The 27,924-nt window shown below is 39.0% G+C and overlaps 1 long non-coding RNA gene across 1 annotated transcript; it reads left to right on the top strand.

Annotated features, from left to right (window-relative positions):
• On the top strand, positions 1-27,924 carry LOC140625342 (uncharacterized). Its single transcript, XR_012024701.1, has 3 exons — positions 1-21; positions 26,539-26,720; positions 27,773-27,924. It is a non-coding gene; the product is annotated as an uncharacterized lncRNA (long non-coding RNA).

The raw sequence follows: 27,924 nt of genomic DNA, 5'->3' as shown, positions 1-27,924 counted from the left end.
GGATTGGGAGAAATAATAAAGGTAAGGAAATGGTATATCATTACTTTGGATTTTTACAAATGTGTTCAATGATTAGCATGCTAGCTGATATGAAGACATTTTTCTTTAAATAAATGCACATATGGTACTAAATACCATCTTCTTTTGATAGATATAATTCATCTGCTCAGTTAGTAAACAGGTGCAGACACTTGGAGGTACCATTCCATTTCTGCTCTTTTCTTCTTCAACGCCTACACTTGCTGTGACTGAGGTATCAAAGGTAGATGCTCCTTTCTTATTTCCCATCCCGAACTCTGGTGTATGTATGTATATAATACACAGCATTTGCTTTCATTATGTGGAAATATTTCATTTATTCTTCTCATTCAGAATATTTACTGAGCACCCACTATGGATCAGGAACCAGCTAGGTGCTAGAAGATACAAAGATGAATAAGATAAATCCTACCCTTGAGAAGCTCATAATCTAGTTGAGGGCAAAACAAAGACAAGTTATAATTACAATGTGAGGTGAAAGTGTAATAACAAAGGACTTTGGAAATATTTCATCCTGGTCAGCACCAACCATGTTCCCTATTTAGAATACTTTTAAGGTGATAGCATCGTGTTTCTTCAGTACTCCATTCTAAAACCCCATTGTGCGTTAACTTATATGAGGTTGACAATTGAAAGAAGGAAGTGGATATTATGAGAATTTGTACCCATTTGTGAAGAGGAGTAAATTGGGGGCATCAGGCATCACATAATGAAGCAGGTTTAAAAGGGGTGATGGTACAGACAGCTCTGGCAGCCAAGTGGTGCTTTTGATTTATTTGGATAGAATTTATTTATTTTTTTTTATCAGTTTTATGTTCACAGAAATATTGAGCAGAACATACTAAGATTTCCCATATACTCCCTGCCTCTTCTATGATACATGGCTTCCAGAGTGGTGCATTTGCTATAATTGATGAACTAACATTCACAAACCATTATCACCCCCAAGTTCATAATTTACATTAGGGTTTGCTCTTGGTGCTGTCCATCAAGTGGTGTTTTAAAGGAGCTTAAAATTCAGGAGGATGATCAAGTGGTGTGCTGAGCAGAGAAGCAGGGAGGCATCTGTTTCACAACATTAACTAAGACTGGTTATGACTTAGTTATTTTACTTTGTTTTCCTCTCACATGCTCCTCCAACATAAAGAGAAGCTTAATAGAATCAGGAAACAGGTTTTTTAGAGAGCAGTGAGTTCAGTGGCTGCATGCTCATTAATATTCATGGTCAGTACAATGATGAATATGGCATACTTGGAGTCTTGTAGGTTGACTAAGACCAAGTGGAGCCAGGGTACAGCTCATTACTCTGAAAATTGATAATTAAAGGAAAAGAATTAAGTATTCATGTTGGCTTTCTGGTATAAACTATTTTTAGGGTAATCAAATGGTATTGGTGGATGAGGGAAAGGTAAATTGGGGGCATCAGGCATCACATAATTTGCATTTAGTTTGAATTCATCTAATTCAAGAATTAGAATTTCAGCTAATAAATGCAGAAAGAATAATAGAATTGGAAAAAAAAACTACCATTTTGCAATCTCTAATGAAATAACTGATGCAGGTAACAGTCATCAACAGTTGCAAGAAGCTATTAGATAAAATGTTGATGGGAAATATTGAATGCTCTGATCAATTCTAGCATCCCTAAAAGTGAAAACACCAGGTAATAATTTGCTCCTGATATGATGTAGGGGAAAATACATGGCACCAGTTGTGGGGTATACATGTCAAAAATTCAAACCTGACACTACCTAATGTTAGGTTATTGAATTAGGAATCTAAACTTTCAACTCATAGAAGATACAGAGGATAAACCCACTAAGCAACATCTGGTGAAGGCCATTAGCCAAAATCAGAGTGTGGGATCTTTTCTATGTTAACTGACCCAGTTTCAAGTTTTAAATAGACTTTTCCCAGTGATGAACATTTTGAGTAAATTGACTTTAGGAAAGCTGACTACACTCCAAAAGGTGTGTATTTGAGAAATTGTTAACAGTGCTACATCATGGTAAATTCCAAGTTTTATAAGTGGAAATTAGTAAATTGCAGAGTCTCAACTTGTAGGCAGATTCATCTGCTGACAGAGGGTCTGCTCACAAACTGGCTGTTGGATTTCTGGCTTCAGGTCAGAAGTCAGTGTTGGGACAAGGAAGAAACTTGATGCCTGTCCTGCATGCATTGGTTATTCTGTTCTTTGATCAGATGAGTCTCTTATCAATTTATTAGCCTAATATTTCTGGTGAAATTTCAGCCAGTAAAATAAAGTGAACTGCTTAAAAATAACAAAGTTAAATATTCAAACTTCACATATGATCTTGATACTAAAAACGCATGGTCCAATGGAGTTTATCAATTAGGATATGTTTCAGCTATAGTGATTGAGGAATAATAGTAGTTTAAACAAAGTAAGGTCTTTCTCTCAGAAATAAGAGGTCTGGAGTTAGGAAACTCAGGGCTGGTATAGCAGCTCCTGATCAACAACATCCTGGTCTCCTTCTTTATGTCTCACATTGGCTTGAAACCTTGGGAGATCCTGGATGAAATTCACAACTGGCCTCCGTACATGGAAGGTGAGGAGAGACTCAGGAAGAGGCGGACCGTTCCAGGTTGGTAGGTGGCAGTTCTAATGAGCAAGGGAACTTATATATGGGGCTTGTCTTGGGCCACTGCAAGATGAATAGATCTTTGCACTTGCCTGCCCGAATCTTAAACGTTAACGCAGAGGCCTTAATGGATTCAATAATGATTAGAAGAGTGTAAATCTGTTGTGTGTATTATTTTAAATGCTTTTGGGAAACACTACTGGCCCTTGTTAGTGTATATAGTTTTATATGTGTATTGCATCCATTTTGATGACTTCATGGTCCCTTATTTTGCTATAAGCTCTTGTGTGATTTACTGATGAATGTGTTGAGTTCCCATTAACTTCACTATTGTTCCTTTCTCATCCTGTCTCCATGGATGGCCTATTAGACCGGAACAATAACATTTATAAGTCAGAGGTTGTTTAATAGCTGAGTAGCACTGTCATACTTTCTTGTCTAGGAAATCATAATTGAGGTCAGCAAACTGCTAGTGGTCTGGTTTGCAGCTTGATTTATTTTGCATCCCTTTATGTCACAGGTCAATTCTCTCAGGAAAGTGTATACATGGAGGGGGGTTGAGGGGAGTGTCTGTAGACTTCCAATCTTTGAAAGCTCATAGGTAGAGGTCTCCTTAGCTTTATTCTGCAAAACTCCATTTATGATTGAGATTGCTCAGGATTTTAAATTATCCAAGAAGGCTTCTATGAGAACAAATTTCTAGGGAAAAGAACTATACAGAGTTGTCCTGCCCCCAAGTGCCACATATTGCAGTGATATATTTTGTGAAGTTTGATTTATTATGTTAAAATATGAATTATTCTCTTGAGCCAAACTTTTAAAAAAATCATTATTTATGCATTAAGGCTTTATTTGAAAGAACTGATGGACTCTATAGACATGTGCAACGAAGCACCATCTATATACATTATGTTGTAGTGAGCAAAGCACTGGCTTTCTGGTGTGAGGACCAGAGAGACTAAGTCTGCCCCCTTCTGGACTTTGTGACTCTGAGCGACTATAATTTCTTTGAGCCTCAGATTGCTCCTTACCAGATTCTGTGTTGATGGCCAGGTATTAACTATGTGCCAATTGCTGTCTTAAGTACTGAGAGATGGCTATGCACAAGATAAAGGCAGTTATGGCCTTTATAAAAGTTGATGCTGAGCTTGCAAATCCCATTGCTGTCACAGGTCAGGGAACATAGATGCCTGAATAGGAGAGAAGTAAAAGGATGAAGGAGTGATGAGGACTGTGTGGCTGAATTGAGGCTGCGGCTCATCAGAAGGTATTTAGTAGATACCCCTACTATATGGGTTGATTTTAGCAGTCTGTTTTATAGCTCTACACTGACTGTGGTGAAATACAGTAGTTAGGGTAGTCACAGGTACCTTCCCTGCTTGGATGCTTTAAACTAGTCCTTAAGAGCAGGGCAATGGAGGCCACTGTGTTTGGATCCCTACTTTGCCATCTGTCCAGCTGTGGTCACTTGCTCAATTAGATGACTTTGGGCAAGTCACCCATCTCTATGTATCTGTTTTCTCCTCTTCAGCATGAGAAAAATAATAGATTTAGTGGCCTTGCAGTTGAGTTAATATACGTAAAACAGAACAATACCCACCACATAATATACAGTCAATAAATATTAGGTATTATTATGAAACTGCATAGGAAAAGGACTTCTTAAGAAAGCTTTAAAAGGTAAGTTGTTACAGTTAGAAACAATATGGATAAAACACTGGCTGTTCCAGAGTGCCTGCTTTGTGGCTATCCCATCTCAAGTTAAATGGGAATAGCTAGACATAAGGGGCTGATAAAGATTACCGAAACGTTTCTACATTTTTATGTATATATAAACATCTTATTGGTCCTGTTTCTCTGGAGAACCCTCATACAAATACTTTGGTTGGCAAGATGATGACCCCCCAAAATGACCACATACCTATCTCCAGAACACATTACATTACATGGCAAAGGAGAATTAAGGTTGCAGATAGAATTCCATTTGTTGGTTAGCTGGCCTTCAGATAGAAAGTAGTGAAACTGTGATAAGAACTATATATTTGGTCTTTGTCCCAGTTTCTGGCACAAAGCTTAAAACTCTTGGAATTTCCTATGTGATAAGAATGATAAAAAGTGTCTTGATATTCATCACAAACCCCTTTCAGCCACACCTAAGTTTATGTTAATGAGTGACTTTTGGAATGCACCTGAGGGTGGAGGCTGGTTGCTAGGGGAAAAAACCCGTGATCAGAGATCTGGGACTTTCATTCCTGCCCACTGACCCCCAGGGATGGGAGAGGGACTAAAGGTTGAATCACTTGCCCTTGGCCAATGATTTCATCAATCATCCCTGAGTAATGAAGTGTCCGTAAAACCGGAAAAAGGGCAGTGTTTTGGGGAACTTCCAGGTTGGTGAACATATATATAGAGAAACTGGAAGAGTGGTGCACTGAGAGAGGCCATGGATGCTCCACATCGCTTCCCACATACTTTGCACCATGCATCTCCACTCTCTGGCAGTTTCCAAGTTAAATCTTTTTAGAATAAGTGGTCATCTAGTAAGTATAATGTTTCTCTGAGTATTGCGAGTCACTCTAGCAAATTAATGGAACCCGAGGAAGGGGTCATCATGATGTAGAAAAATGTTGGGGTTCAGAGCTGATGGCCAGGAAAGAGTTCTTGAGACATCTTTGGTGCAAAAAGGTGGTTTTATTAAAGCCATGGACAGGATCCACAGGCAGAAAAAGCTGCACTGGGGTTGTGACAAGTGACTGATTATATTCTTTCAAGTTGGAAAGGGTTAGGAAGAGCACAAGCCTCCAAGGTATTTTGGAAACAAGGTTTCCAGGATCCTGATGGGGTTAGCTATTGGAAAAGGTCATTTATTACTGTATAGTAAAAACTCAGTCATGAGACCCTTCAGAGGTGTATCAGTGGGCCGTATGCTGAGAGGATGATTGCTAACATGTATCTTGCGGGGTAGAGATAAGGAAAGTTTCCTTAGAAAGGAATTTCTATATGTTAAAGAAGACTTATAGGCTCCTGGGGGTAAGGATAATTTTGTCAAATGTCCTTAGCAAAGTGTTAACATGAGGCAGCTGAATTCTTAGAGGAATGTCACTCTGCCTGTTTCGAGGACTTGTCAATAGGCTTTAAGTAGAAGGGACGTTTAATTTTTCTTTTGCCTTTGTTTCCCACATCAATTTGAGGCTCTGATTTATAGCCAGTTGGTCAGAAGCACAGTGACAAATTGAACTTGAGATTGGCATCTGAAGGTCAGGGGTAGGGAAAGGCAGTCTTGTGTGTGACTGAGCCCTTAACTTGTGGGATCTGCTGTTATCTCCAGGTAGATAGTATCAGCACTGAGATGAATTGTAGGACAACCACTGGTGTCAAGAGAATTTCTTGGTAGTGCAGAAACACACACACATGCATTGGAATTGGTGTCAGAATGGGAGGAGCTTAATTTGGATTATCGAGATGGGTCCAATAAAATCACAAGGGTCCTTGAAAGTAGAAGAAACAAGAAAGTCCAGAGTCAGGGGGAGATGTGACTAGAGATACAAACCAGGCAGTGACTTGAGTCATAAGGACTGGAGGGCAGGCATGGTTGGCTCTCACATCCCTCCCTCTCCTCATCATCCCCATGCTTCTTGTCTGGTTGGGAGAGGGAAAAAGATGGGCAGAGACAGATGTGTTTGCTTGATGACTAGTTGGCCTCTCCTCTGATACTGACTGCCCATTGAATGTATCTGTGGGTAAGTAGCATCTACAGGTGTGTCTAAACCTGTGGTTCTTGGGCATGACCCATGGGAAATCTTGGTTGGGGTCTCTCTGGCCTCTTCTTCCCTACTCTCTAAACCCTACCCTGTTTTATATACTCCATGACTCCTTGCCATTGGGTGTTACTGAACCAGCAGTGAGACAGCTTAGTTGAGTACTAGCGAGACTGTTTCTTCTGGACCACTTACCTCCAGAAAACTAGTGGATTCTTGTTTCCCACAAAATGTGCCCCATTGGCAGTTTCAACAGCATTAGTGGTTCCAAGCTTCAGTGACTAGACAGCCTTCAGACAAAAGAAGAGACTGTCATTAGTGCTTGGGTGTGAAGGCACCCCCATTCTTTGAGAGTTATTTTCTTGGGCCTCTCTTAGCTTTGGAGATAATTTCCTTTACTTCCCTCAGAGTTAATGTAAGAAAGGGGTAGTCTTCCCACATTAAATTCCTCCAAAATACAACCTTTCCCTTTTCTCAGTTTTATTACTTGGTTTTGCTAATTGTGGTGTTAATGGGCAGTAATGGCAATTTCTGGCAGCCTAGAGGGAAGCTGAAAGAATAATGGGCAGTCCTTTGAGTCTCTAATCTCTCGGAATGTGAGGTAGTTAGTTCTTTGGAATCTTACAATTTCATGAAAATTGGGGAGAACAATCTCACTGGGCATTTGACACTATCCATGACCATAAGGTTAGAGAGGCAAGATGAGGTCAGCCCCCTTTGGGCCTCAGTTCAGTTGAGGGAGGTGACAGGGAAGGTGGGGCTTTGTCTTAAGAGCAATGAAAAATCACTGCAGGGTTTTAAACAAAGGAGTGATACAGCTAAGTGATAAAATTGGCTTTAAAACTGTTTCCCTCTTCCTTTACTTCTCCTTACTTCATTCAATTTTAGTATCCCGTCCCTTTGTGTCCTCTTGCCTCAAGAGTTTGGGTGGGGATGGAAGGTGGGCAGAGGAGAAGCCACTTAATTATGAGACGTATTTCTAGTTTGTAGAGTGAAGCTCACAGAAGAAACAATACTTGTCGTTGAGTAGGGAGTGGAGTGTGGGAGCCTAAGGGTATCAAGGTAGGAGTAGTAGATCCCAGTCTTGGAAGGACCTGTAGTTAGAGGGTTCTGAAAGTAGCAGGACCTTACCTGTATTTCTGATTCTGCTGGGAGTTGATACTGTGGACCTGTATTGATGATGAGTAGATGGGAGATATTCCAGGAGAGGCTAGCTATGCATAGGGGCGCCCAGCCTGGTCCCAGGGCACAGGAACTGTACTTCCACAGACTCTGAGGGACAAGAAGTCTCAGACACTGGGCATTTCAGCAGTGAGCCTTGTTAGCTGAAGACCAAAGAAGCTTCAGTCCTGCAAGGTCTTCTCATGATCCAAAGAAGGGGGGGGGGGGGCACATTCATGACTGAGACTGAATTTCTTCACAGTATGTCTGACTGTGGGCTCAGAATGAAATGTAAGCTGATTTAAAGAAACATGATATTTCCTGTCTATTTGAATTTATAGTTACACATTCATATGGGCGGTGGCCAGATATGCATTTTAAAAAAGAGAATTTTGTCTGTAATGTGGATTGGAGAAGAGCAAGGTGAGATAAGGGAATCCATCCCAAGCAGTAATCCCATTCTGGCCAAAGTCTATTGATGTTTTCTAGTTTTATTATACATTCAGCATTGAGACAGATTATGCACTTGTCAAATATTTTCAGCTCTGTGTTCTATATTCTGATAACGTTTGTATTTGGGCCTGCCCTAGGCTATAACTTTAAAGACTTACTAACAAAATAATTTTGTGTGAAGTGAACCTTGTTACATTGACGATGTCATCTTCTATTTTGTGGTTTAAAATGTGAAGAAAATAGTTTCAATATATTGAGGAAATTAGATAAAGAATTATTGAAAGTAGGCTCTTTCATCAGTCAAGAATGGCTTGTGGGTGGCAAAAGGACGGATGTTGCACTAGCACTGAGGATTCCAAACTGATTGCCAAAACCCACTGAGGACAGATTTGGGGCAGAGGCAGGTGGAAAGGGGTTGGTGCTCCTGGAGTCGTAAGAAATGTTAGGGGAACAATAATACTATCTATGAAAACCATCAGAGTATGGTTTGTATCTGATAAGCTAAGCGCGAGAACAGATCTTGGGGCAGCCAATGGTGGAACGGGTGAATGTATCATTTAGGATCCCTTCTACTACCAAAATAGAAAAACCCACCAAACATGGCTTTAAAAAAAGAGCATTTAAAGTGTCTCACATAACCAGAAGGCTGGAGGCAGGAAGCTCAGAGGAACTGTTTCATCCACTCAGTGGAATCAACATGGCCTGGGCTTCTTCTGTTCTTTCTTCCTGCCAGCTCCAGCTGGACACACTTTTCATCTTTAGGCATGTTGTCTCCTGGTTGTGGGGTGATCTCAGGTCAGGAAAGTAGCAGATTTGTGCATTTTTTCTTTTTTTTTTATTTTTTTTATTTCTAGTACTTAGTACAGTATGTATACATAGCTCTAGCACAAAGTAGCCACTCAATAAATACTGCTTGAGTAAGTGATTATTAATTTGCTTCTAAAGAGAAAGTTGAAGGGTGTCATCATGTGCTGGTTTTGTAATTGATGTTGTTTCAGAACTTTACAACTAGCTAGTAACCACATCTGACCACCACTGAGGATACTGAGGTAGAGACAGGTAAAAAGGTTTACCCCGAATAATGTAGGTAGTTTGCGGTTGGGGACTCAGCCAGGGTGGGGCAGACCACAGCATCTAAACTGTCCCCCTATCTAAAAGTCCTGCTCAGAGTGTGAACAGACTTTCTCTGTGGAGGCAGGGTGGTCTGGCTTTTCTCTAGTCTCCTTCCAAACTTTTGTTATGGCAGGAACTCTGAGCTTCATTTCCTCTAAGGCTCAGACTTTAAGTTTCAAAACACTGGATCTTTCAAATCACAAGTCTTGGCTGGCAAGATCATTGCTTCTCTGTTCCAAGGAAGGAAGGCAACAATGAAATATGGGAGGCGGGGAGCCACCACCATGAGATCTGCACGGTTTAGCCAGCTAACTTGGATTTTCTAGACTTTATCTCATAATAGACTAAATGCATACTAGACTCTATAATCAAATAAATGAAGAGATGAATACATCAACAAATCATTGAATCAGTCAAAATCCAGAAGAAGGGTTGAAAATCTGGCTGACAGCTGTCCTGTGTTACTCTGAGAGTGCTGTGTCGTCCGATGAGGTAGTCTGAACAGTGACAGCACTGCTGACGCTGAGTAAAGCTTTGCATTACATGGCCTTGAGTTCTGTTTAGAAGCACAATTCCCAGGGGAGAGAAAGGGGCCAAATCTGTTTCCAGGGCAAACATTTGGCTAATATAACCCCTAGGAAATCAGCAATCCTCCCCTCCACAGCCTGAAGAGTGTTTCAGAGTGGTTGTGAAGAAAGAACAAAACCCAAGCTACTGTGAATTTTCTTACGAGCCTGTGTTGCAGCTGCTAACCAAGCAGTGAGAAACGAGTCATTTGAGGCCATCCTACCCTATTTGCTTTTGTCTTTAACAGAGTTCTGACTTGCTTACTGTTGAGTGTCTGTTTTAGTTTCTCTTACGTGTTTCTGAAGCATTCAGAAGTGAAATGGGAAAGTAATGGAATGAGTCTGCAGATGATAAAAAAATTGGGAAGGAATTACGCATTGTTCAGGAGATGTTCTTAAAATGCAATTCAATCTTGATAAATGAAAGACATGGCCTGAAATCATTAAAAATAATTAATAAAGTAGCCCACCCAGGGAGAAGTGAAAATACAGCATTCAATTGGGCAAAATGTAGTTTCTATAATATCGCCAAGTAGGCTCTTGAAGATCCACTATTAAGGACTGATCAGGAATCATGGGAGTAAGTTACAATGACAGTAAATATATTACTTTATATCAATAGAGGGATCGTGGATAAAATTACTCTAGCAAGAACATTTTACCATACCTGAGACCATTGAGTGGCTGCTGTAATTGAAACAGTAATAGTAGACTTGGAAAATACTCCCCACAAAGCTCATACTGGTGGACTGAGTTTTCTCTGATGCCCAGAAAGAGAGGTTGGAGGCAATATCAGAATTGAAGAGGACACGGCCTCTCTGCTGTCTATAGAAAATGCCTTGAACTGCCTTGTTTGTAAAGACAGAATACTTCTCTTTAGCTTCTGCTGTGGTCTTTGCCACAGTCTCCCTTCTTCTGCTTCAACCATTATATTGGAGGCGGCTGTGGGATCCGTAGATCAGCCTCCTCCATATGCCCACCTTGGCCACTGGACCTCAGGTACACAGACCTAGATTAAACATGAATATGAGTCATGACATACGCCCAACATAGATCTATTCATAGCTTTTTAAAGTATCTAGTTATTTTTTTTCACAAAGTAGTAAACATTTATAAACCCACCACTTGAAATACGAGCTGGGAGGCTGTGACAATCCTCGTCTTCACCCCAGGTTTCACTCCATCTTTCCATCACTCTGCCTCCTTGACCCAGGATGACCATCATCCAATATACCATGTTCATCATTTTTCCTTTTCCCCCTATTTTGCACAATTTTATTTCATCGGTTTAGAATCCTCAAAAATACATTTTTAATTTTATAAGAGTATCATAATAGATGTAACTTTTGGGACTTACTTTGCACTTTTATTGTCAAGACGACACATATTGTTCTGTGTTGAGGTACTTCATTCATTTTTACTGCTGTGGGATAGTCCATTTGTGATTGTATCATACTATATTCATCTTTTCTCCTGTGGATGGATATTTGGGTTATTTCCAGGTTATTCCTACTATGAACAATACTACTATGAACACTCTAGTAGATCTATTCTATCAGAAGGAAGAATTTCTCCTGGTTTATGCTCATTGTTACTCAAACAAGCTCTAGTGCTTCTTACGCTAAAATCACCGATTCCTACCCTTACCTCACATTCTCTTGCAACTGCTGGCAAATCTGTGTTCTCCTTTCCAGCCAAGACGCTTTTAAGGGTTGTGTATACACTGTCTACTTCTTCAATGTGTACTTACTCTTCAACTCCATCTCTTTTGACTTCTGCACCCAAACTACTTTTGCTGAGGTCATCAATGATTTTCATGTTACCAGATCCAGTGGACATTTCCCTGCAGTCTCATTAGAGCTATGATTAGCTATATATATATGACCCAGTTGAGCATTCCCTCCTTATTAAAATTCTTTCTCCTTTTGGCTTCCATGTCACCCCAGTCTCTTGGATTTCTTCTTTCTGTCTGTATTTTGGTTCTTTTTCCTCCATTTACTACTTAAAGATATATATTAGGATCAGTTTCAGGTTTCTTTCTCTTCTCACTCTATTATTTCCCACGGGTGGCCCCATTTATGTCTACTGTTGCTGCAAAATTCTTTTTTTTTTAAATTGTTTAAATTGAAGTATAGTTGATACACAGTGTTACATTAGTTTCAAATGTATACCATACTGATTTGACAAGTTTATATGTTATGCTCTGCTCAGCACAAGTGTAGCTACCATCTGTCACTATACAACCTATTACAATATCATTGACTATATTCCCTGTGCTGTGCCTTTTATTCCCCTGACTTATTCATTCCATATGGATGGAAGCCTATACCTCCCACTCCCCTTACCCATGTTGCTCGTCTCTCCAACCCCCTCCTCTCTAGCATCCTCAGCAGAATTTTTAATTTATCCCCTTTTAGTCTCGAAAGTGTCTTAGTTTGGATGATGAGTTATATATTTCTCCCTACCTAGATACCTACAGCTCCCAGTTCATCCATGACGTCTTATTTATCAAACCTTCTACTAATCATCTTTCTTTGGATATTGTACAGGCACTTCAAACGTAACATGTCTAGGGGTGACTGGGTGGCTTAGTCCGTTAAGTAGCTGACTCTTGATTTCAGCTCAGGTCATGGTCTCAGGGTCCTGTGTTGGGCTCCCCACTCAGCAGGGAGTCTGCTTGGGATTCTCTTTCTCCCTCTCCCTATGCTCCTCACCTTTGGCTCTTGCATTCTTTCTCTAAAATAAATAAATAAATAAATAAATCTTTAAAAAAAATATCTAAAGCTGTTTTTTTTTTCTTCCAAAGCTCATTTTTCCCTAGTGTTCAACTCAGAAAATGGCATCTCCACCCACTTAATTGCTCAAACTCTAAACCTAGAGACTTTATTATTTTTGTTTTATTTTATAATTCCCTATTCCTCAAACCATCTGTCTCTAAGACTTATCAACTTTAACTCCATTCTTGTAGTCAAAACTGCTGTCCTATGTTGCCTAGGGGGGCTACAAAGAGATCTTAAAAGGCATCTAGCTTCCATACTTGTCCAGCTCTCTTACTGTCATCCATTCTCTTACCTACCCTGATATTTTTAAAACATAAATCGGATCATGTCACTGCCTGCTTCAAACCTTTCAATGACTTGTCATTGCAGTCAGAAGAAAAGCACACTGCTTTCTCTGGCTTCCAAAGCCTGGCATGCTCTGTCTTATAACTGCAGGTCGAGTCTCAGCCTGGGTCATTCTCCTCATCCACTCTGGCCACACCATCCCCAGGCCTTAATATATGGAAAGCCTTCCCTCTCACTTCTACTCCTAACCTACCTCATGCTTATTCACTCCTTAGGTCTCAGCTTAAGTATCACTTATACTGGAATGAGGTGTCATTGTGTAGATGTGTGTGTGATTTTGAAAATGATTTTTTTTTTCAATTCTGAAGTAATGTTTTTAAATTAGAAAATACAGGTAAGCAAAAAAAAAATCATAATCACTCAAAAATAAACATAGTTAACATTTTGGTATGTATTTTTCTAGACCTTTTCTCTATCTGCATAGTATAGATACTGGTTGTTTACATGGCCCCAAGTCCTATAATTGGGGGGAACCATTCTATCCTATACATTTAACATGTAATTCACACCAGGCCTGCTCCTTTATATTGGAAAACTTTTTATCTTTGTCAGTTTCTCTAGGGATTCTTGGGTTGGGCAAACAGTTCTTTTGGTCACATCTTCAATTTCCTGCTTCCACTGCTGTCTCTATCTCCTTAGTGTCTAGTTTATTCTGTAGACTCAGATATGGGACACAGCCCCTTATCCTTGATTCTATGCTTCTTCTTTCCAGGGCAGGGCAGGGACAGGCTAGAAAATGCTACAGAAAAGCACATGCTTAACACATTTCCATTTTTGGAAAGCCTTTACTTCATCCTGAAGATGTCTTCTATCTGAGAGTATAAGCCATCTGCTGGTTTGCTGGGCTGGGGGAGTCTCTGTCTTTCAACTAATGCCTCTCTTCACCCAGTCCTCCACCTGTGACAGTCCTGTGAATTTCCTAGAGCGAGCAGGTTAATTTTCTGTCTGTTTTAATGGTTCTTTCCAGATCCTTTTCCGGAGAGTCTCAGTTTCCAAACTGACCTACTAAGATATCTTTCCTAAACAACAGGAATTTTAAGCTGGAGAGGAACCATGCCACACATCTGGTGGGCAAAAACAGCTCTGACCAGTTATGATTTTAAATAGCAGGTTTTTTTTAATCTTCTTGGCAGGCAAAGCTTTTTTCCCCCCCCAAATAGGGAACCATGCAATATATATTGGTTAGAAATCTTCTTTCTTCACTTAACAGTGGATGGTGAGTATCTTCTGTGTCAAAATAAGGACATGGTGTAGACAGCAAAGCAGAGCAGTTAATAAACCGTGGTGGGCAGGATGCCCTGAAAGATTGTTAAAAATGCAGATTCTCAAGCTCTATGTGGACCCAAATGCATTCATATCTGTGTTTTGATCCCTGTGGCATTCACGTACACACAAAAGCTTGAGGAACATTGGAGTATAACATGTATATGGCTTTCATGAAAGCAAAATAGTAATTCTTATTTTTTCTTCATTGGAAAACCTATAAAAGACAATTATGAACATTTATAGGGCTATTTAATTTGTGCTTTGACATGGCTAGCCTCACTTATTAAAGGTGACATCAATGCCAAAATGCAAAGTGCTTTCTTAAACTGTGATGTCTCCATCAGCTGGCCTTTGCCTATGCTAAAGTGAACTGTAGAGTAAAATGTAAAATAACAATTTACTGGCTTTAAAACTAATATAAAATTATCTCTTACCTTGTCTTCTAAATTAGACAGTTTATAAAGCAATTTTCAAATATGTATATATATTTAAAACTAAACTACCTTTTGCTTTTGATTCATTGAGAACACAGTTCCTTAAGTAGGAACTCTTTGAAGATGAACTACTAGTATGTAGTGTACTTATTGGGTCAGGTCAGTAGAATTGAAAGCTATGATATGGTTTAATTTGGAAACCCAAGTAAATAAAAGAAAAAAAAAATTCCACTCCTGGTTCTCATGTTACAAAGTTTATAATGAAGTAAACCGTTTTTCCTTGAAAAAAAAATGTTACCTTTACAACATTACTTCTAGTTTCTCATTTTAGACCTCTTGAAAGCTATTAATTTAACAAGCACACTATTTGCTATGTAGGAGTAGCCGTGTGAAAATCTGTTTCTGAAACCCCCTCTACTGAAAAGTCATGTAGTACATTTTTCTGTGCAGATTTGAAAAGCTTCAATTTCCCAGCTGGCAAAAGCATTAAGTGTGTGTATGCTTCCAATTAGAAGCAAGATTTTCCCCATGCATCGTCCAAGGTTACGCAGTGGTCCACAGAGGATTTGTGGGACCTTTTTTGTCTTTGTCTTCTTGTTTTCTGCTGCTGTTATGTGGACAGTTTGCAGAACTTTGGCTGCTGAGCAAGATGTAAAAATTTCTGAACATTGATTCATTAGGAAGTAGCAATTCAATCCGAACAAATAGCATGCCACATTTACAGTTTGTTTCCTTGGAAATAACTTTCAGGAAGTCAGAGAGTTAAAAACCAGAAGGGCATTGTTTCACAAATGGAAGCTATTTGTTCATGTGCTGGTGGGAATTGTTTTCTAATGTTCCTTCTAGAGAAGACAGAATTAAATAATACATTCTGAAAATTTTCACCAAGTAATACAGTTCCAAGTTTTCACAAGTTGTAAAGGGAGGAGAGAAAAGGCAAAGGAAAGATAAAAAGTGTTCTTAAGTCAAGGCTTCATTTAGAACAAAGACATCACTCCTTAAAAAGGTCATGAGGATAGGAAAAGGATATTCAGATACTGCTTGTAGGTATCAAAAATTAGCATTTTTGCACTTTGGCCTCAGTCTGTCAAACATTCTTTTTTTTTTTTTTTTTTTTGTATATTTTTTTATTGGAGTTTGATTTGCCAATGTATAATATAATACCCAGTGCTCATCTTGTCAAGTGTCTCCTTCAGTGCCCATCACCCAGTCACCCCGTCACCCCTGCCCACCCCTTCCGCTACCCCTTGTTCGTTTCCCAGAGTTAGGATACTCTCCTGTTCTGTCTCCCTCTCTGATATTTCCCAGTTTCTCTCCTTTCCCCTTGAATCCCTTTCACTATTTTTTATATTCCCCAAATGAATGAAACCATATAATGGCCAAACATGCTCTTGAAAAAAAATCCTTCTATAGATTTTTGTTTTGATATGTCACATATCACTTTGAAATGCAAACCTGAGTGTAGGTGTGGTAGCTGCTTTCATATCTTCCAAGATGTCCATAACTGTTCCTGTTGCAGAAATGAACGGAACTTAACGTAAAATTTAAAAAGAAATGTATCTGGGGTGCCTGAATGGATCAGTCATTTAAGCATCTGACTCTTGGTTTTGACTCTTGATTTTGATCATGATCTTAGGGTTGTGAGATTGAGCCCTGTGTTAGGATCTGTGCTGGGTGTAGAACCTGCTTAAGATTCTTTCTTTCTCTCATTCTACCCCTCCCTTTTCTTCTCTCTTAAAAAAAAAAAAAAAAAAGAGTAAAAAGAAATATATCTGGAAATAGATTAGAATATTTCCAGATGTTCTGTATAGAGAAAAGACCTTTTGTACAAATAATATTTTAAGTGATCATAATCTCTTTTCTCCCATATATGTATGTTACGTAGGTTGAATAAGTCTATCCACTTATGTTGTAAGACATTTATTGGATAAAATTCAGAGACCAGTTAATATTAGTATTTACTGAAATAAAAAGAACTCAGTCTTCATGATTATTTCCAATATCCATTATGTAAAAGCTTATAATTGATAGGGCCTGCAGGAACACAACAAGGATGTCCTTTCTCACCACTGTTGTTCAACATAGTACTGGAATTTCTAGCCTTAGCAATCAGACAATGAAAAGAAATAAAAGACATCTAAATCAGCAAGGAAGAAGTCAAACTTTTGCTCTTCACAGACAACATGATACTCTGTCGAAAACCTGAAAGATTCCACCAAAAAAAAAAAAAAATGCTTAAATTGGTACATGAATTCAGCAAAGTCACAGGATGTAAAATCAAAGTATAGAAATGCAAGAGATAGAAAGTATAGAAATCTCTTGCATTTCTTTTTTTTTTTAAGATTTTATTTATTCATGAGAGACACACACACACACACAGAGGGGTGGGGGGCAGAGACACAGGCAAAGGGAGAAGCAGGCTTCATGCAGGGAGCCCAACGTGGGACTCGATCCCGGGTCTCCAGGATCACGCCCTGGGCGGAAGGCAGCGCCAAACCGCTGAATCACCCAGGCTGCCCCATTTCTGTACATTAATAATTAATCAACAGAAGGAGAATTCAAGGAATTGATTCCACTTACAATAGCACCAAAAATCATAAGATATCTAGCAATAAACCTAACCAAAGAGGTAAAAGATCTGTACACTGAAAACTGTAGAATCATGAAAGAAATTGAAGAAGACACAAAGGCATGGAAAAACATTCCATGCTCTTGGATTTGGAAGAACAAATATTGTGAAAATGTCTATACTACCTAAAGCAGTCTGCACATTCAATGCAATCCTGATTAAACTACCACCAACATTTTTCACAGAGCTAGAAATAACAGTCCTAAATTTTGTATGGAACCACAAAACACCCCAGATAGCCAAGGTGATGTTGAAGAAGAAAAGCAAAGTGGGAGGCATCACAATTCTGGACTTTAAGCTGCATTACAAAGCTATAATCATCAAGACAGTATGGTACTGGCACAAACACAGACATGTAGATCAATGGAACAGAATAGAGAACCCAGAAATGGACCCACAACTGTATGGCCAACTAATCTTCCACAAAGCAGGAAAGAATAGCCAATGGGAAGAAAAGACAGTCTCTTCAACAAATGGTTTTGGAAAACTGAACAGTGACATGCAGAAGATTGAAACTGGACCGCTTTCTTACACCATACACAAAAATAAATTCAAAATGGATGAAAGACCTAAATGTAAGATAGGAATCCATGAAAATCCTAAAGGAGAAAGCAGGTAGCAACCTCTTTGACATCAGCTGTAGCAACTTCTTACTAGACATGTCTCTGGAGGCAAGGGAAACAAAAGCAAAAATGAACCATTGGGGCCTCATCAAGATAAAAAAGCTTCTGCACAGTGAAGGAAACAATCAACAAAACTGAAGAGCAGCCAATGGAATGGGATAAGACAATTACAAATGACATATTGGATAAAGAGTTAGTATCCTAAATCTATAAAGATCTTATGAAATTCAACATCCAAAACCTCATAATTCAGTTAAGAAGCGGGCTGAAGATATGAATAGACATTTTTCCATAGAAGACATCCAGATGATTAACAGACACATGAAAAGATGCTCAACATCAGTCATTATCAGGGAAATACAAATCAAAACCAGGATGAGATACCACCTCACCCTTGTCAAAATGGCTAAGATTTACTCAGGACATAAGAGATGTTGGTGAGGATGCAGAGAAAGGGGAACTGTCTTACTTTTGGTGGGAATGTAAGCTGGTGTAGCCACTCTGGAAAACAGTATGGAGGTTCTTCAAAAAGTTAAAAGTAGAGCTACCTTACAACCCAACAATTGCACTACTAGGCATTTATCCAAAGGATACAAAAACACTGATTCAGAGCAGCACATGGACCCCAGTGTTTACAGCAGCATTATCAACAATAGCCAAATTACAGAAAGATCCCTGATGTCCATTCACTGATGAATGAATAAAGAAGTGGCATATATCTGTGATGGAATGTTACTCAGTGATCAAAAAAAGACTGAAATCTTGTCATTTGCAACAACATGGACAGAACTAGAGTGTATTATGCTAAGCATAATGTCAGAAAAAGAGAAACATATCATTTCACTCATATGTGGAACTTAAAAAACAAAACAGATGAACATAGGGGAAGGTAAGGACAAATAAAATAATATGAAAATGGAGAGGGAGGAAAACCATAAGAGACTTTTAAATATAGAGGACAAACTAAGGGTTGCTGGAGGGGAGGTGGATGGGAGGAGGAGCCTAAATGGGTGATGGGTATTAAGGAAGGCACTTATTAGGATGAGCACTAGGTGTTTATAGGTAAGTGATGAATCACTAAATTCTACTCCCCAAACTAATACTACACTATATGTTAACTAACTTGAATTTAAATTAAAAAAATATATATTTCCAGACTAAATATCAGGCTACTTGCAAACAACATAATGCTAGAAGCAAGAAGAAAATTAACTAATTATCTTCAAAATTCAGGGGAAAATAATTTAAAACTCAGAATTCTATACCCAGCTAAATGTAAGAATAAAATCACATCCTGCAGACATGTGATTTCTTGGAATGTTAAACACTGAAAAAAAAAATTCCCTTTTGAAAATAATGCTAACCAATGTGTTATAGCAAGAGGAAAAAATCCAAGAAATGAAATCCCAGAAGCAATGATTAGCCAAAAACCAATGAAATTTATTAAATCTAGGAAAAAATGATAAAAAAGTATTGATGTGGCCTGTATTTTAATCCAATGACTTTGTGATTTTAAAGTATCATTTACATCAAAACAGCTGGAAATCTGAGCTAACAGTACAGGTGGACTGAGATGAAGATTTTTCCCCACTTTTTCGAGTGTGGTGCTGTGTTCCTTCTCTGCATAGAGTGTGCAGGCATGCATCCACATCCACAGCACTGAGGAGCAGTAGCTCAAAAAAAGTTAAATTGACTCAAAGTGGAACTGCTTGGACTAGAAATGCAAGTATCCTCACTCAATATACTTGTGGCTGTAGGAAACACTCGTTTCATACTATTGTTACAAAATCAGTTACTAAGATGGCGTCACCAGTGGGAAGGCTGACTTGCCCTCTCTAGCCCAAGCTGCCACTGTCTTTCACCTCAGCTGCCGCTACGGTCTTCAGTTGGCCTTTCCAGTTCCATTATGGTCCCACTTGAGTTCATTTTTCAGCAACAGTGATATGTATTTTTTAAGATTTCTAGCATTTTTAAAAATTATAAAATACACATGACCAAAAACTCACCAAACTCATTTTAACCCTTTTCAAGTATATTAATTCAGTGGCATTGAGTACATTCACATTGTCGTGCAATCATCACCACCATCTAACTCCAGAGTTTTTCATGGTCATAAACTGAAGCTCTGTACCCATTAAACACCAATTTCCTTTTCCTCCTGCCTTCCAGTCCTTGGTAATCACTATTCTATTCACTGTCTCTGAATTTGGCCACTCTCGATCCCTCTTAGAAGCAGACTTTTGTGTCTGGTTTATTTCATTTAGCATAAAGTCTTCAGATGTCATCTGTGTTGTAGCACATGGAATTACCATCCTTTTTAAGGCTGAATACTATTCCATTGTATGTGTATACCACAGGTTAGCCATTCATCGGTTGATGGACATATGGGTTGTTTCCACTTTTTAGCTCTTGTGAATAGTGCTGCTGTGAACATTGGTGCACAAAGAGCTATTTGAGTCCCTGTTTTCAATTATTTTGACTGTATACCCAGAAGTAGAATTGCTGGGTCATATGATAATTCTGTTTTTAGGTTTTGAGGAAGCACTGTTTTCCACAGCAGCTGCTCTAGCACTGCACAAGGGTTCCAATTTCTCCACGTCCTTGCCAACATGTGTTATTTTGTTATTTTTTTTAAAAGAATGATAATCCTAATAGGTATGCAAGTGATATTTTTAAAATAAAAAATAAATAACATCACTTCCTGCTTTAAGCTCCATGGTTTTTCATGAGTCTTTATCACAGCCATCAGGCCTGAATACATCTGGCCCCTGCTTATTTTTTCTAACCTCATTCTGTGGCTCCTCCTTGCCTTCTAGGACACTGTAAAGCCTTCCATCTGTGAGGACTTTTCTGTTTGTTCTTCCCTCTACCATGACTTCCCTACTCCCTTGCCTTGCATGGATGGCTGTTTATATTATTCTTTGGGTCCTGTATCTGCAAGGGTCCCTAGCACCCTTTGTAAGGAGAACCCCAGCACCTTGCTCTTTTCCTTTGTAGCACACGTCAGCACTGTAATGATTTCACCCCTTTGCGTGTTTCCTGCCTGCTTTTAGCAGTGGGATATAAGCTCCACAGGGTATAAGCAGTGGCTAGTTTTACGGTTGCTTCCTCAGAGCCTGGTAGGCTCCTGTGAAATGCTCAACAGGGAGTTGATAATTAAATCACAGCAAGGTCATGGAAGTTCCTCATATATTTGTAACTTTTCCCCTCTACTGATGAAACATATGTTCAGTTTCCCTGATTTGTCAAAATAAAATCTTTCAGAGGTAAATTTATTATCTAAAATCTTTTAAAATTTTTATTATACATGTGTTTAATATTAACTTAATTACATAGTTTAATATTTATATTACTGGACTCAAAGCTGCTAAACAGATTATAGCCAGATTGACTGCTTTCTAATAGCCAGTAATTAAAATCACTTTTATTTTAAAAAAAAATCAAGTTGATACATTTAAAAGGTAACAAAACTCAAATACCACTTAATTTAAGCACTTTTGCCTCATGAACAACAAAAAATAAGTATCTGTAACTTTTATCTGAAATCTGCATGTTTTGTTCCAGTTCTCTCCAGTAAATATGAACATACCAAATAATTTGCCAAATAGATTTTAGAAGTAATTTGAAGGGTACATGGGAGGGAAATTGAGAATTTAATCTCTACTCATTTTAATTCCACATTGCTCATTTTGAGCAGGACATTAAAAGCACCAATATCAATTATAGAGTTTGTAAATGAAAAAAGGAAATGAATTGTCTGGGATTTATCGAACAAAAATGTCTTCTATATGGACGATTTTAGAACTCTCTCTTTACACATTTACAGTCTAGTATCTGGATGTGGGTTTCCTTTATTCATTCTGCTTGGCATTTAATGGGTCTTTTGATCTAAAAAGTTCTCCCTTCTCACCTTCACTGAATCTGTTCTCAGCTTTTATGACTTCTTTTGACAATCTAACATCTGTTGTTTTACCCCCTTTTTTTTTCCTCAGAATTTCTTATCTCCTTTTTTTCCCTCCTGTTTTTTTGTTTGTTTGTTTGTTTGTTTTTGTTTTTTTTTTCTGTTATATGTTCTGGGAGATATTACTATCATTTCTAAATCAGTGGTCCTCAAATTTGTGTGCATCAGAAACACCTGGGACACTTATTAAAAAATAAATCAATAAATTCCATCCCTAGAGTTTAGATTCAATAGTTTTGGTGTGGGGGCCGAAATGGCATTTCTAACAAATTCCCAGGTAACTCTGATGCTACTGGTATGGGGACCACAATTTGAGAGATGTCTTATATATCCTTGCTATTCCATATGAGGATCAGCATGGCACTTCTGACGCTGCTGGGTGATAAAGCTACTCGTCTTTGGCCCACACTTCGAATAGCAAGGATCTGGAATAGTGGTTCTCAACTTATGAATGTTGGCCCAGGAGCATCAGAATCCCTTCGGAATTTGTTAGAAATGCAATTTCTCACTCCCCATCTTCTGCCTGCCAAATCAGAGTCTGCTTTTCAACAAAATCCCCAGGTGATCATGATGCCAATTATGCAGCCCACCCTTTAAATTTATTTCAGATGAAATTTTAATTTTATACACTCTTTTTAAATCCTCAATTATTCATTTTTATGATAGTCTAATCTTGTTTACAGATGCAGTATCATCTCAAAATATTCTGAGGCTACTAACGTGTTCCTCCCAGGTTTTCTTTTTGTTTGTTAATCATGCTGCTTTTATTTGTCAGCTCTCCTGTGGTATCAAGTGAGCCTATGAATCTTAATGGTTTATAAAACAATCTTAATTGTTTATATTGTATGTTGCTGTTTCAACTCCTGCTCCTACACGTCTTTATCCCAGGAGGCAGAAGGAGGGGACTTAATATGGGCCATGCCTTTTTTTTTTTTTTTTTTTTGAGTGGAGAAGGAAAGGAGCAAGAGGGCTGTTGGAAACCTACATGGGCTCTTAGAAGTTTTGCTTGAATGTGGGCTGCATTCCATCTGCTCTCATGCTATCGCCAAAGCAGTTGTAAGGATAAATAGGTTGTCATTAGAATGGAAAGTATGCTTGTCCCAAAGGAGGCATGTTACAGACTGAATGTTCTGTCCCCTTACCAAATTCACATGTTGAATTCTAATCTCATTGTGATACCATGAGAGTGGGGCCTTTGGAGTAATAGGTCATGAGGATGGAGCCCTTGTTAATGGGATTATAAGGCAATGAAAGGACCAGATTTCTCGCTCTGCCATGTGAGGTCACAAGGAGGAGAGGGCAGTCTGTAGACTAGAAGAGGACCATCACCAGAACTTGACCATGCTGGTCCCTCGATCTCAGACTTCCAGCCTCCAGAACTGTGGGAAATAAATTTCTGTTGTTTAAAAGCCATTCCAGGGATCCCTGGGTGGCGCAGCGGTTCAGCGCCTGCCTTTGGCCCAGGGCGCGATCCTGGAGACCCGGGATCGAATCCCACGTTGGGCTCCCGGTGCATGGAGCCTGCTTCTCCCTCTGCCTATGTCTCTGCCTCTCTCTCTCTCTCTGTGTGACTATCATAAATTAAAAAAAAAAAAAAATTAAAAAAAAAAAGCCATTCCATGTGTGGTACTTCGTTACAGCAGCCTGAACTAAGACAAGGTACTACAACTCACAGGTCAAATGAAGAGAGTTATATGATCCTGTTGCAAGAAGGGATAGTAAATAATGTCAAGCAAGAATACAATTTACCATTGTCCTTCTCTTTTATGATATTGGTTTTCTTCAAAGATCTAGTCTTATATATATATATATATATATATATATATGAGATTTATGAGATAAATATATATATATATATATTTATCTCATATAATGTATTGAAGCAAAGGTATTTGTGTATATATGTCATTCATAATATGGCATGAGATATATTAGGTATGCACACGCATTATTTAAATCAATGCACGTGTGCATATGTATAAATCCATGTTGGTTTGTATAGGCAGTTGGCACAGGTTTCCTCTGGGGTTGCAAAGATCTGTTTTCCTTCTAGACTTCTCCCTTGAATGGGAAGGATGGTACTTGTCTCTGTGAAAGTAGGTGCCATGTTCTGATCAGCAGACTTCCCTGTACACTGCCTGGCTATGAGGCAGGCAGATATCACTTGCTGACAACTCCGGTAGTGACATATGCTTATTATTTCCAGAGGGCATTTCTCACTGAATTAGGAGGAAGTATAAGGAAGGCAAAGTAGGAAAATAACTCTCTTCTTCCTGTAGCTGGGAGAACTGAGAGAAGTTGGAATTGTTAAAACCTAGAAGCTTCAAGGAGGAACCCCACAGAGCTGAAATGTAGAGATCTGAGGAGGAGAAATGCTTGCTGGTAGGGTTTGCAAGTTCTTCAGGTTCCTTGGGAACCTCTCCCCATGGTATTTCCTGCCATGTTCTAGAGGGCTGACCCCTGTCTGAAATTTATTCCCATACATTGCTTTAGAGTTCTAGTGCAAATGTATATGTGTACAAAACATTATGTTGTTTAGTTCTCTTGTTTTTAACTAATAGTTAAAAGAATAATATTTTCTTAAAGTTGTGTATTGTTAGCTTTTCTCTTAGGTGAATGATGCATTTTGAATTAATTGCTTTAACATTTGTGTGACGTGAGAACAGAGGCTCATTTTTTCCCCACACACACACTGGGCCTGGGCAGAGTCAACACAAACACACAAGACTGGACAGCAGTCGACAATCACAGAAGAGAGGTGTTCCTTGCTGGATGGCACTGGGGGGGCAGCGAACCCCTGATTGGCCTCACATGGCTCCTGATACTGATGGACAGTGTGCATCCAGGAATGGGCTTTAAGTTTTTTTCATATTTTCTTTTTCACAAGTACTTTTGTTTGTTGGTTTGTGTTGTTAATTTTATGTGTCCGCTTGGCTGGGCCACAGTACCCAAATGTTTGGTCAAACATTATTCTAGACGTTTCTGTGAATATACTCTTTAGGTGAGATGAACATTTATGTTCGTAGACTTTGAGTAAAGCAAATTGCTTCATTCAGATTTTACTTTGAATAAAGCAGTTCCATAATGTGGAATCAGCTGAAGACTGTAGGACAAAAAAAGATCTTCCTCAGGAATGAGGGAGTTCTACTAATAGACTGTCTTAGGATTTGAGCTCCAGTATCAACTCTTCCCTGAGTCTCCAGCTTGCCAGCCTACCCCACAATTTTGGACTTGCTAGCTTCCACGATCACATGAGCCAATTCCTTAAAATGTCTGTCTACTTACCTGTCTACCAACCTACCTACTTATCCATCTATCCATCCATCCATCCTATTGGTTCTGTAAACCTCCTATAGGTTCTGTTTCTCTAGAAAGCCCCAACTAATGCATGGTCTTTTTATCAGAGTTTTGGAAATAGGAAAATTTAATCTGCAAGGATGTCTCAGAGTCTCTCAGCCTGCACTTAGACTCATGGATTGAGCTTTTGTGTTTGGTTCTACAGTAGACGGTTGTATCTAACTATCACAGAGGGGATGATGGGACACTATTTGTGGGTACTTGGTCCAGGGCTCTGTGATTGAGGAAGAAGGCAGGAAGGGGAGCAAGGAGCCAATCAGCAGTCTTTGCCAAGGATGGAAAATGGCAGGGCTTCTCATCATTCAATTCTTTGCCTGAAATAGGTCCAAACAATAGATGAACTTATATTTGTGAGACCAAGCCTCTTCAAGATTTAGTGTATGTCTTAATCCACTTAGGCTGCTATAACAGAATATTATAGACTGGGTAGCTTATAAGCAACAGAATTTAATTTCTCACAGTTCTGGAGGCTGGGAAGCCAAAGATCAAGGTGTCAGAATGGTGGGGTTCTGGTGAGAGCCCACCTCTTCTATAGACAACTATCTTTTCACTGTGACCTCACTTGATGGGAGGAGGAAGGAATCTCTCTGGGGTGCCTAATCTTCACTCATGAGAGCTCCACCCTCAAGATCCAAGCACTTTCCAAAGGCCCCATTTCCAAATCCTATAACCCTGGGGATTAGATTTCAACATACGAATTTTAGGGGACACAGGCATTCATTTTCTAGTGGTGTGTTTCTATAGTGGGCCAGGCCCCAGAGAGCACATGTGGCCACTAGCTAGGGTAGTTTTGGCTACTTGGAGTTTTCTCTGTTCTCTATCCCAACCTTTCCATCTTCTTATTCCTTTCTCTCCATGGACACACACTGCATTAATAGGCATCAGTGGGCAGTGGCTTTATTTCCCTGCTCTGAGTAAGAAGGCAGGCCCTGAGATACAGGAGTCCCTGGCAGGGAGGCATATTGTCATGCTGAGCTCTGCTGCCCTGGGCTGCAGGAGAATGAAAGACATGTCTTCTCATATTCCGGAAGTATTCTCTACTTATCTACTTATCTACTTAGATGCCAGGCATCAGTATTTATGACATGAGGCTTAACCAAGTCCTGGAACTTAGTAAAAGATTGATGGGATATGTACTGTCCATGCTCTAAGGCCTTAGCAAGGGAATTCTAACCAGAAAATGCACAACACTTACTATATATTGCAGAAGACTAACGCTGAGCCACTGTATTCTGTATAATGAGTGGACGAAACAGGAGAGTAGAGACCATTATCTTGGTGGCTTAACGTTATTAGCATTTGATGATTATTTAAAGTCCTAAATCATGACTTTTCAAGGGCTCTCCAGAGTTGGAAAGCAAAAGCAATAAACTCTAGGACATTTTGCATAGCTGAGAAGGAAGTAATTAAAGCACATTATCAGGTAAATATTTACTTTTTGATGTTGCAGAGTTGGAAGCCACATTACTCAAGAATGCTAACCCAATGAAGCCTCCCTTTAGAGCTAATGTCGAGACAGGGAGACACTTTTGTCCAGATCTACTTTCAGACCTGCAAGGCTGTCTTCTGTTAATAAAGCCAATTCTGAATTTTAACGGAAGGGGCAGATTTCATTTGAATGTGTGGCATAAGGTAACTTTATAAGTCACTTGATTTACAAATGGTAGTTTCAACCCATTAGAATTTTATATATTTTATAAAATATCCTTCACTTAACTCCTTTCCTTTCTAAGGGTGCCATTAAAGATGACGTATTACCATTTAAACGGTTTAACCAGAGGCCAACTTGATATCACAGTTGTATAAAGATATAAAATAATATTTTGGCATATTATAAAACTTAGCAAGTAATGAAAATAAACTTGCCTTTAATGATATTCAGAAACAGACTTATTCTGAGGAGAAAAATCTTGTGCATTCTTCATTTTCTATAAATTCACAAGTCATTGCAAGAAGAGAATGATTAACCCTCTCCTCTTCTCTTATTATTATTATTATTTTTTTTTTCTCTTATTATTTTTAAATAAACCATGCTCCAGCTAAGTGGAGGCTGTGGGTGAGACATTTTACCTGCCCCGATTAGGATAAAGTTTTAAAAATCCCAAGAGTAGCCAAGGAGGTCTCCCATCCATCCCAGAAACATTTAGGATGAGGAGACAGGCTCTGTCTGAATGAGACGTGGCAGGGTGGGGGTGAGGGGTTACTGCACTGAATTGAGAGGATTCATCAAAGGACACATACAGCGTCTTTCTTTTTTTCAAAGATAAAATGACTCCATAGACTGAGATTATGAAGATGCTATCTCACTGCACTGTTAGAAATACCACTGAACTCTGGAAACCTAGAATCAAGACCAGACCAAAGAGATAATGGCATTAAGACAGAAATTCGTTTTTCCTTCTATGTCCCCTCCTCCCTGTTCTCTTCTTCTTCATTTTTTTTTTTTCTTCCTCTCCTTTCTGTCTCCTCTAACGGTTTGCAGCCACATTTAAAAGTAAAAAGAAATATTAATTTCAATAAAAATATCAGTTAATGTGATCTACTGCAAATATTATATTGTAGGATGTGATCAATATAAAAATTATTAATGAGCTATTTTGTATTCATTAGTTTCTGGTTGTGTGGGTTTTTTGGGCTTTTTTTGGTACTGTGTTTTGAAATTGGTGTATATTTTACACTCATAGGACATCTCACTTGAAGCTTGGCCATGTTTCAAGTGCTCAGGGGCCATGTGGGTTCCTGGCCACCACACGGGACAGCGCAGATCTGAGGCAATGAGAGAGCGGTCAATACCACATGAGGCAGCATGTGGTTGACGGTAGTTTGGGGAGATGTA

This window comes from Canis lupus, chromosome 36 (genome assembly GCF_048164855.1).
Source record: "Canis lupus baileyi chromosome 36, mCanLup2.hap1, whole genome shotgun sequence".
NCBI classification, from domain to species: domain Eukaryota; kingdom Metazoa; phylum Chordata; class Mammalia; order Carnivora; family Canidae; genus Canis; species Canis lupus.
The sequence above is the reverse complement of the archived record's forward strand: the minus strand, read 5'-3'. Positions and strand labels throughout refer to the sequence as shown.